This window comes from Ptychodera flava, chromosome 5, assembly GCF_041260155.1.
Source record: "Ptychodera flava strain L36383 chromosome 5, AS_Pfla_20210202, whole genome shotgun sequence".
NCBI classification, from domain to species: Eukaryota; Metazoa; Hemichordata; class Enteropneusta; family Ptychoderidae; genus Ptychodera; species Ptychodera flava.
In genome coordinates this window covers 18,110,026-18,121,069 of record NC_091932.1, presented here as the reverse complement: position 1 = coordinate 18,121,069, position 11,044 = coordinate 18,110,026, and the positions used below count along the sequence as shown (strand labels likewise).

The 11,044-nt window shown below is 37.8% G+C and overlaps 1 long non-coding RNA gene across 1 annotated transcript; it reads left to right on the top strand.

Moving 5' to 3' along the window:
• The first annotated feature begins 4,922 nt into the window (after window positions 1-4,922).
• On the top strand, window positions 4,923-7,315 carry LOC139132518 (uncharacterized). Its single transcript, XR_011552335.1, has 4 exons — window positions 4,923-5,277; window positions 6,101-6,158; window positions 6,377-6,432; window positions 7,238-7,315. It is a non-coding gene; the product is annotated as an uncharacterized lncRNA (long non-coding RNA).
• Window positions 7,316-11,044: the final 3,729 nt, after the last annotated feature.

The following is an 11,044-nucleotide window of genomic DNA, read 5'->3' as shown; positions in this document are numbered from 1 at the left end:
TGAGGATGACAATGGCTTGAAAACAGACCGATTAATTTCATAAACTTGAATGGTTTATACTCAAACCATGCCTACAAAGTTGCCACTTGTGGTTGGCTTAAAGATGAGCCAATGAATTTGTCGGTATATAAACAAACCAACGATGCCAGTGGCTCAAATTTAAACCGATAAATTATATTGTCACGGGCTTAAAAAGAAGCCATTCGGCTTAAATTTATACCATGACGGGCTTGATAATAAGCCACCAATGTATTGGTATGAATACACGCCATCCATACTCTGTGTGGTGGCGTGACTTCAAACCATAAAAACCTTCGTGGATTTCGGGCAAACCGAAATATTTCAAACATATACACACTGGTTCACCCGCAAGCCACCTACAAACCAAGTGGTTATATTTCAAGCCAGAAGAATTTGCAGTGTAGATAGGCTACATTCAGGACGGGCAGCGACGGGCAGTAATTAGTAGGCAAAACAGGTGGTTTTTACCGTGGGCAGAACTCGGTGCAATGATACTGAACATTAATAGTAAGCCTGTCACCTTGAAGGTAATGCTGTAGGTGAAACAAGGACTTCAAACGCACGATGGTAAAAACAACACCACAAGTGAAACGTACACATAGAAATACACGCGTTCCTACGTTGTGCCCACCCGGGCCACGCGATTAAAATATGACTGATACTGCTGGATAGTGTTAATTGGGTCTGTAAACAGTCAATTAATAGTTTAATTGACTACCTGGGTGATTGGCAGGTCGTGTCCAACGACACATATGCAAAGCAGGCCAAAAGACAAAAGCCCCAAAAGATATTGACAGCTGGCCAGGGGTCACCATGAATACGTAATGACGCTTCACTACGCAGAAACTGCGTAGTCAAGCCCTTCTTAACCGGTCAAATCCTCTTGGCATTTTCCCTCATGCTACTTTTCAATCATTTACCCCTAAGTTTCTAAGCACCCATTCCTAACTCTTACCCCAAAATAATTATCACCCCTTTTAGAAAGTAACCGTTGACCTCGTATCAATAAGTACGCACATCGTTTGACGTCATGAGTTTGTGGCTATACCACTTGTAAAATGATGCCGTATCTGTGGAAAATGCCAAAATGTGCCAACAAATTTAACTTGAAAATGGACATATTCTTTCAGGAAAAATTAAGGAAAGAAAAAGACAAAACGAGATACATGTGAATATAAGAAACATTTTTTTAATCCGCTAATATTTTCAGACCCCTTAATTAGCCAATGCTAGAAGTTATTTTACACATGATATCCCGGAATTGTTCTCCACGGGCTATAGTTTTTGTTTCACAGAGAGGCAAGTGGAAATAGACAGCCTTGCCTACGATACCATTTCAGGTCAGTTCGATTCGTAAAACGGCGGACCGTTGCAAGGTGGTATTGAGCCCTTTGACATTTCTGTCAACGCACTCTTAATCTGTAGATCAATAGTAAATATTTGTCAAAATGCGCTTACTACTGCGTCAACATATGCATTTTAAAAGGTCAAAAAATTTTATTGCGAATCACTGTGGCCGGTCACAGCAAGCGTACACGTTCTATTGCTGTGCTGGTCACTGCCTTGTGTACAACGCTCTGTTCAAATACGTGTAGTCTCCTGCTGAGATTAAATCGATCGAGACATAGTGACAAATGCGTTTAGAGAGAAAAGAGGAACCATGAGGATAAATAATTAGAGTGGAAAGATCGTACGATTGTTAACTTGACAAAACACTACGGTTAATTGCCAGCACCTTCTGAATATTTATCACTTCGCACAAATAAAATTACACAAAAGAGTTCTAGTAACGTCGTTAATTATCGATTTTATATGTGTTTCGACATCAATAATCCGTTTGTTATGTGAGAAAAGCAACTAAGTCAAAAAAATATTTCTAGGGTAAACAGAGCACTTGAAGTCAATGATCGGCTATCAGATGGTGTTCTACGATTATGATATTTTTCCGTGGCAACTTTGCTGTTGAAAACGCCTACTTCATACAGTCAGAAAGTCTGTTTGTATAATGACAAAACAGAAACTGCCAAACGTTGTAAGTTGGCGCTAATTATTGGCACCTTATGTAAAAAATTGAGACACAAAATATCACTTTCATTAAAGCTTCTAAGCGATAAATAGTCTATTGAACCAACACACTTTTATGAGATGACTGCTACAGCAACACAAAACTTATGTATCCTATGCAGATAGTGTGTCTACGAAAATTGAAATCAACTGCTCTGATTTTCATAAAACTAAAAAGACACTGTGATAAGGTAACTAATAATACAACAAAATTCATATTTGAAAGACAGCCGTTAGTTTTTTCCTTTGATTATGGTATAGATAAGACTTATAAGTTATCTGTATATGACTTGTACAAGGCCTATTGCATGGTTACCTCTGTCTTGAACTCAGGATGAATCGTGAACTTTCATTTACAACCGCAGACAGAGCTGGTTTTGCCTTTGTAGAAACGGAATTATATTTCTGACTGCATCAAGTGGGCGTAATCAGCAGCAAAGTGGTCATGGTTTTAATTCTGTCGATATAATTAGAACGTCCAGATAAAAGTCGCATTGCAATGAATGCTTGACTGCATTAGGACCAAAGAATATACTTTGTAATGTTAATGTAACTGTGCTTATCTAAAAATAAATAAAATTTTAGACTGTTTTATTATCTTCAGATCCATAACAGGAAAGCTCGTGTACGTCATAACGCATATAAAACTATTTCGGAACATATTGACTGACCATTTTAAGTCGACCCGTGGCCGTAGTCAGAAAGTAGCTCCACTATCCGAATATGACTAAAAATATTACACCACCGATATAATTCAGCTTATGATTCAATCAACAAAAAGTCAATCGACAACAGATGCAGAATGTGGACAAATTTTCCTTAAGGGAAAACTGTTCATTGTTTGCGTGTATGTTTATGTTGTTTCTAAAACAACATAGAGTTTAAAACACAACCCTGCCCTAGTTTATGCGATGTTAACATGATAATGAAGGACTGTATAAGATATATTCATACCGGCTGGGATGTCGCCCGGGTTAACAAGGTCCCGACCAGGTACACGGAACACAGTAGCTCAAAAACCGTGTGTCCCTCGGATTATCCTTCGGGATGTTACTAAGACCTCATACGTGCAATCAGAGGGCAATTTTTTATCACAGAAATGGAGAAAGCTACAAGACAATTAAACCATGCAAATTGCTACTTACGGACTGTTTAAAGTCATCTCCAGCTTGTGACTGTACAGGTTCTATTACAAAGTGTGGTATTAAAAACTGCAAACTTGTAGTATGCTCATCACTACAGAACAGTTCAGTAGTAGTTTGACAGAGAAGACCTATTGTACCAAATGTGTGGAACCTCTGAATTGCACAAACAAAAACGTAATCAATGGAATTGAGTGTTCTTTGTGTGTGCTCATTTATGTTGGTGAAACAGGAAACAGCTTACGATCTAGAATGAACGGACATCGCAGTGGAGTGAATCGATCTTTGGATGTGCAACTTTATAAGCATTTTAACCAGGACGATCACTCCACTTTGTCTATGCGTGTCCGTATTCTTAAAAAATAAACCATCCAACTAACAGAACCACACTTAGTTCACCATTCCGTAGACAGAGAGAATACCACTGGATTAGACAGTTGGGTACTGCAATGCCTTATGGTTGTAATGACAACATCAAAGATATAGGCAATCTCTCAAGTCCTGGTTGTTCAAAAGTGAATGTAATGGGCCTCTTTCAGTCTTCTGTCCGTAGAAGACGTAGTCATGGACATAGGCGTTACCATCGGCTTAAATTGGATAGATCTACCTCCAACTGCCATGACAAATTTCATGAACTGCTTCTTTTATTACAGAAGCATTGAGGTCTCCATCACATTCTTACTTCATTATTTGCTCTTTCCATCAAGGACTTGAGAAGGCTGCATGCCTATGCATTGGGATTGTCTTTGACAGATCCGAACAAACAACCTTACACACTTGTCAGTATTATTGCTGATATTGCACTATGCAGACTATACAAGCCTGTTCGTGCTGAACCTATGACTGATGATCATCGTCATTTCATACATCTTCCATTTACTTACAAAGGAATTGATGCCATTAATATCAGCAATATACTTCACAACAAAAAGGTTACATCAACTATACCTGTATACTCTAAGAACCAGTCTGTACCTATTCTGTCACATCAGTAGACCAAGACAATCTCCAATAAAATATTCAATTACAATAAGGCATTGCGACACTTAAAAATTGATGAATTCCTTCAAACACCAGCACCCTGTGACTGCTCTACATATCCCTTCAAATATACTCCAGTTGGCCATGTCATCACTGGTGATCTGAACTTGGATGAACATCACCACCTTCGTAAGATATTATCTTGTGGACCGAGGTTCAGAGAACCTCGCAGGATCAACTGGAACCATAATTTTAAGATCATTATTGACTCTGTTGAAGATATGCCAGGCAATGGGCTAACAGGGAGGATGTAGAGTTGGACACACTGTCAGAATGGGTCACATCTGTGAGGAAAATAGTGCGTGGCCGTATTGGTCGACTAAAATCACATGTTTGCAGAAGACCCTATTCTGTACTTAAAGAGCTTGATGCTGTGAAGTGTTTGAATGATATCCATGACAAATATGTTGTCGTTCCTGCTGATAAAGCTGCCAATAACATTGTATTTGTCTGTAAGAAGTATTATTTTGAATGTCTTATAGACGAACTTGGTGTAACTAAGACCTCCACCAACTCCACTTACAGACAATCCATGTTCAACAAATCTGAAATTTTGGCAAACCATTAGTCATTCATGGATAATTTTAATATTACAACAAAGGATGACCATAATAAGTTGCCTAGCTTATACTGGATACCAAAGCTCCACTGGACTCCATATATCCCAACATGCATCACAAATCCTTAACACTAATGTCCCAGATCTGTCAAACGAGGGCGCCATGTTAAAATGCCACATAACCGGGCTGTCCATAAAGAATTGGCGCTAACTTAGAGGGGATTGCATGTAACCTCGTTCACAGTAAAAGATTTGAAAGGACGAGATTTTCCCGATTTTATCGATATTTGCCTCTTTCTTCTCCGTTTTTGGGTTGATAATGTATTGTTATGCAAATAAGTATGTACAAATCACCATTTTTTGGACATTTTTTGCTATCTACTTCGCCAAATTAAGTTAAATCACGGCAAAGGTCAGCTGATTCGACTGGTTGGAGCAATGGCGACCAAGGTACGATCATTTTGTTGTTTACAATGTCTTCATTATCTCAGAATAGACAAATCGTAAAAAGCGACGATTTCGCCCAAATTAGGGTTTGTTTTGCGATACTAAGGCAGTTACTCTTTTATACGGATCGTACTATTACAGAGTAAAATCGGAGCTTTCAAACGCTATACGACACATGGTACTCCGTATGTGTTTCCACAGACTAGATAGCATTACAGACAGTCGATGTATTTTCTAAATTGAATTCCGAAAAAATCAGTGCTTAATTTGTCATCATGGACAGTGCAGTTTGAACGTTAACTGTATACACTATAGGGGCGTTTCGCTTGTTTGCTATATTTTGACTGTGGTTGCTGCATTTTAACAGAAAACAAACACAAACCTCGACAATAAATAATAACTTATATAGAAAAATGTTAAAATGCTAGAAATATAGGAAAACTTCATACGAAAACAATATCAATCATTGCAGAAAAAAGTAACCCCTAAAACTATTGCATCCATGTTCATGTGTAATTTTAACACATCAGTCTGTCAAGTCATTTATTTTTCTGTGGATATGGTTCTGTGTACAAAATACTCTGGCATTTAGAGCAAACACATGAGATGTAATAGTATTCACAATTTCAGCAGTATTTACGTAAAACATAGTGTTGAAAATAAATATTCTGCTTTTTGTATGCTGAATGTACTTTTATCTTTGGCTTTTTTACTTTTTTTTTTATTTTTTTTATTTTTTTTTTCCTGTGTTTTTTATTTATTGTACAACATGTAAACAATGATCTATTGCTGATGATATAACTCAACTATAAACCTTTGTTTGCAGGATGAATTGGACTTGAAGAGGATTTTGATGTTTTGGCCATTTTCGTATCACGTCTCAGGTAAGTTAATCAATTATTTGTGGTACTATACTTTTTCATCACTCTGAAATGGGAGAATTTCCTAGGATTTCCCTGTCAGTCCTCATCAACCAACGTACCAATAATGTTTTGGCCCAGTATCCTCCCCCTAAGTGGCGACGAATATCCATCTTCATTCGTTGATGTGACATTTCAATCCCAGAGCTACTATGAATGTTAATACCCTTATCTCTCTTTAGGAGTTGATGACCATGGTGTGCAACGAAGTGCATGTAGTGAGTTAGTGTTATGTGTGGTAGGTCAGTGACTATTTGCTTTAACCACATTTTTGACTTACGTTCAAATACTTCACAGAGCTGGTCAAAACAAGTTACTTGTATACCATATTGCTTGTTTAAACTCTGTAATGCATCATCAGTAAAGTGAGTGATACCCATTATATGGTTAAGTGCCCTGTACTCTCTGACAATGGATGTTATCTTATGTGCATGTTCTGATTCAGAGAGTATTCTTTCACACCCTCTTAGCACATCTTCATCCATAAAACGGGTGCAAGCACCACCTTCAAAACCACCACCATATTTTTTCACAATACATTTACTTCTCAGAAAAGCTTTTAATTGTTGGAGTTTACTTCCTTTACCATTCTCTGCTTGCATAACTTGATCAATGCTAGTTAGTTTCTCCTGAATTTCCTTCCTTTGTTTATTTGCTGAGATCCGTTGTTGTCCACTTGCTGTATTTTCTGTAACTTTTCCCGCATTATCTTTTGACGGGGGAATATATTTAACTTTACTATGTATGTGACTAATAAGTGAATGGTATTTTTCAATGTTATGGTCATGAATTAACTTAGCTCTTTTATGGTAATCAAGTGCCAGTATATCAGCAGCTTTTCCTTTTTCCATCATTTCCATGTCAATAGAAGCAAACTCAGCTGCTACACTTTGTAATTTTTCAGGATGTGTTATTTTTAATTTTATTTGACATGATTGTTTTGCACTGGAGTCCTCAGTCTTTATGACATTTTCAATTGCATGCAAAATTTCCATTTTTTGGTCAAAGAGGTTTAACTCATTCTCTTTCCTTTTCTCTTGCAGAGATTTCAGGGTCATTTTCCCATGAGCAGACTGTACATGGCTGATAACTCCTGATCGTGATTTATATGGTTTTTCACAAACATTGCATTTGTACTCTTTGTTTTTACTTGTTTGGTTTATTAAAGTATCTATATATCCTTCAGCATAATCTTGTGTGTCGTGTTCAAAATTTTCATTAATAGTAATGGAAAAGACCTGTGAAGCTGCTTCAAGTTTTTTTTTGCAGCTTGTCACTAATGTCATGCTGCTTTCCTTGAGCCAGATCTTTTTCATACCCCTCATTGTGAAGTTCTATTTTTAAATTAAATTGCTCAGCAAGATGTTCTTCATGCCGCTTTACATCATTTTGCATTTCAGTTGGCAGTTCTGCAAATTTTAGCAAGTACTCTGTTTTTTTGTCAAGGACACTTGCTTCAACCAACAACTCATCAAGAAATTTGCCCATATTCCGCAGCTTTGCATGCAATTGATCCAAAGTATATTCATTTTTGGGGTCATAGCTTATGATAGCATTACCAGTTTGACCATACTTATGAGATTCTGCCCATTCTTTCATGATTGATGATGTTATTGTCATGTCCCAGGAGAGGTTCACATTATGACACTGGTCTGCCGTTGCATTGCACAAATTACAAAAGAATTTTGTACTTTTTCGTTGTAAAACAAGGCACTTGTATTTCTCATCACCTTCTAATTTTCGTCTGTATGTGATGCCCCTAAGACCAGACTGTGCCATTTTTTCTGTGGCTTGAAAGATGGGCAGAATCTCCTCTTTCATGACCTGGTCAGATTCAGCGGCGTTAATGATGGCCAAGGAATACGGCTGTCCTCAGACTGGGGATTTGGATCCCGCCATATCTCCTTGCCATCGTATCTTATTATTCTGATGGCTGCACTCACTGCAAATACCTTGAAATTTTGAGTTATGCCCTTTTGTGTCCTGGAATGTGTCCCCTCCCTCCCCAACTACAATTTCGAGTTTGTCAAAATCAGTTTCTTATTTACATCAATGTTCAAATTATAATCATTGGAAATTCCCCTCAATTGGTCTAATATTTGTTTCTCAATTGATTTTACCCGCCATCCTTTTTTATTTCCACTAGCAGTTTCTATTACACAGTCGTAAAAACGCCTAAGGTTAGATTTAAGTTTGGAGAGTTTTGGAATTCTTGACACATTTTCACTTGACCTGAGTGATTTTTCCAAACAATTGTAGTCGTTTTCTGATAATCCACCCCCTAAATGAATGAAAATATGCCCGGCTTCTCTATCTGACCACAAATTAAATCCAGTGCTATCTCCTTGTACATTATTATCAGCATTGTCAATGTCTACACCTCTCAAAAATAGCCATTTTAATTGGAAGAGGGAGCACATCAAATTCGCTAGAGGTCGTAGCTTGCTTGAAAAAATCAACAGTCAAAAGTTTTTTTGCAAAGTCCTTGTCATTTTTCAGACGTGCCTTCCACAGCCCTACTTCGTCATTACCCGATATCTTAACTCCGATTGATTTGTGTTCATTAACAATCCTGGAAACATAGGCTTTAGTCTTTGATTTTGATATCGGTAATCGATTTGAACTAAACAAAACAGAAGTTGCCGCATCAACGTAAACACGATCGGGACCACCTGTTTGCGTGTTCAGCAATTTCCGCAACCCTGCTCGAACTTGATTTTGTCCCATGGAAACTATAGCGTTGACATGGCTGCTGAGTTCATTGCCAGCCGCAACCCTTGCCTTCATGAGTTTGAACTTTCGAAATAAGTATTTCGATACACTAGGCTTAGATGTATTTTGGTCAAAACATTTAATCATTTCAGTCAAGAAAATATCACAACAGCAAACTGCATAGAATCGGGAACAGACCATGCGTAACGAACCCAAAGTTTTAACCTTCTCAAAATGCTCTCCATCATCGTCATCAGCAATGAAATAACAGAGAAACCAAAGATTTTCATTAAAACTTCAGATGAAAGATCGAGGATATGATAATAAGAACGATCGTCAGCCAGGCTGGGAGCTCGATCTCGATCGCGATCGGTTGAGCTCGTCACGATCGCGTCCTCAGTACACGTGGCCGCTGTGGAAACATGGCCAGTGACTTCACAATCAATATCAGTCTCACAGACACGAGCTTTACGTGATTGCCTTCGTCGTTTGGAAAACTTCGGCATGATTTGAGAGTAGAGACAAGTTTCAATATCTAAAAAATTGAATACTTGCAGTGAGATTTCACACAAACACAGTTTGTCTGATTAGAATCGTCAGCGGATACGCGTCCGTATTCGATGCGATCATAAGCTGCTATGAAAACTAGAGCAGACGCTCACAATACCTGCGCAGTGCGTTGCTGAAATGGCTGTATTGCGCGTAGCGTACTCTCGTGTTAACAAATCGTATTGCATTCTGGGAAATATACCGTACTGTGAGCTCCACAAAACACCGTACAAAGCTAGGTTTATCGCAGGATCTTCAAAATGTTCAACAACAGAGTTATTGAAGATACTGACTTCTGTTCTTTGTACTGTTAACCCTAATCAGCACACCTGGGGTCCGCCTGGACCCCAATGGAATATTTTTTCTAATATTGTTTCTCTAAATGCATGTCAACTTTTCTCCTTTTATGTATTTGTCAGGTAACCATTTGGCAACAATGCTGTAAATTTATTTTGCTATTGGGTGATCTATTGAATTTTTAGAAAAAAAAATTCAGTTGGGTCCATGCGGACCCCGGACAATCCTATCGAAATACGCTGTTGATTCGGTATCTCTATTATGTCCCTTGCAAAAAGAAAATACTATTCTAACCCACTTTCAATACACTAAGAGGTATGTGACATATTATGCATCTGTTACACTACCTTTTCATACTTTTTTAGGTTGAATAGCACGTGATTGATTAGATATGGACGTTTCCAAGCACATTACACAGCGGGCAAAGGCATCAAGTCGGGGTCTGGTCAGACCCAAGACATTATTTGTGACGTTTTATATTTATTTTCTTCTCAAAATTGCCTCTCTGTATGTTAAATATGATACTCATGGTCTGTTCAGAGGTAAAAAAAACTTTTGTTAAGTACTCAGAACATGGATTTGGACAGAAAATAACCAAACTGTACTTTTTCTCACCTATCAGCCAAGTAAATCGTTATGTTTATTGTTGTTATTATGAATAAATCGTTATGTTTACTATTGTTATAATCAAAAATATGAGTTTTGTTGCAAATTCATATTTGTTAAAAGAGGATGATGTGGCAATTAGGAACATGAAACGGTATGGTATGTTAAAAAGATGTCTGTTACAATATTTTTGGTGTAATAAGCAAGGAATCTCCTTGGGGTCCGCATGGACCCCAGGTGTCTACAACGTATGTTTCGGAAGGTGTCCTGGTGAAGGTTAAACGGGGACTTCAAGCATACTGTGATGTTGTCTTTTTCGGATTGGTATAAATCAAATGTGGATATTAAACAATTCGAAGGAACTCTTGGAAAATATGAAATCAAGATGCTTGATTTCCTCATTAACAACATATTTGGAGAATGTGGAGTACACATTTTCCAACAGTGTATAGGAATTCCTATGGGCACTAACTGTGCTCCCTTGCTTGCCGACTTATTTCTGTTCTCATACGAGGCAGAATTTATCCAGAACCTTATCAAACAGAAAAAGGTCTCTGTAGCTAGAACTTTCAACCTAACATATAGATACACAGACGATGTTATTTCAATGAATAACTCTGAATTCAGTAAATATCTCGCTATGATTTATCCTCCAGAATTGGAGATTAAAGAAACTACAGAAACGG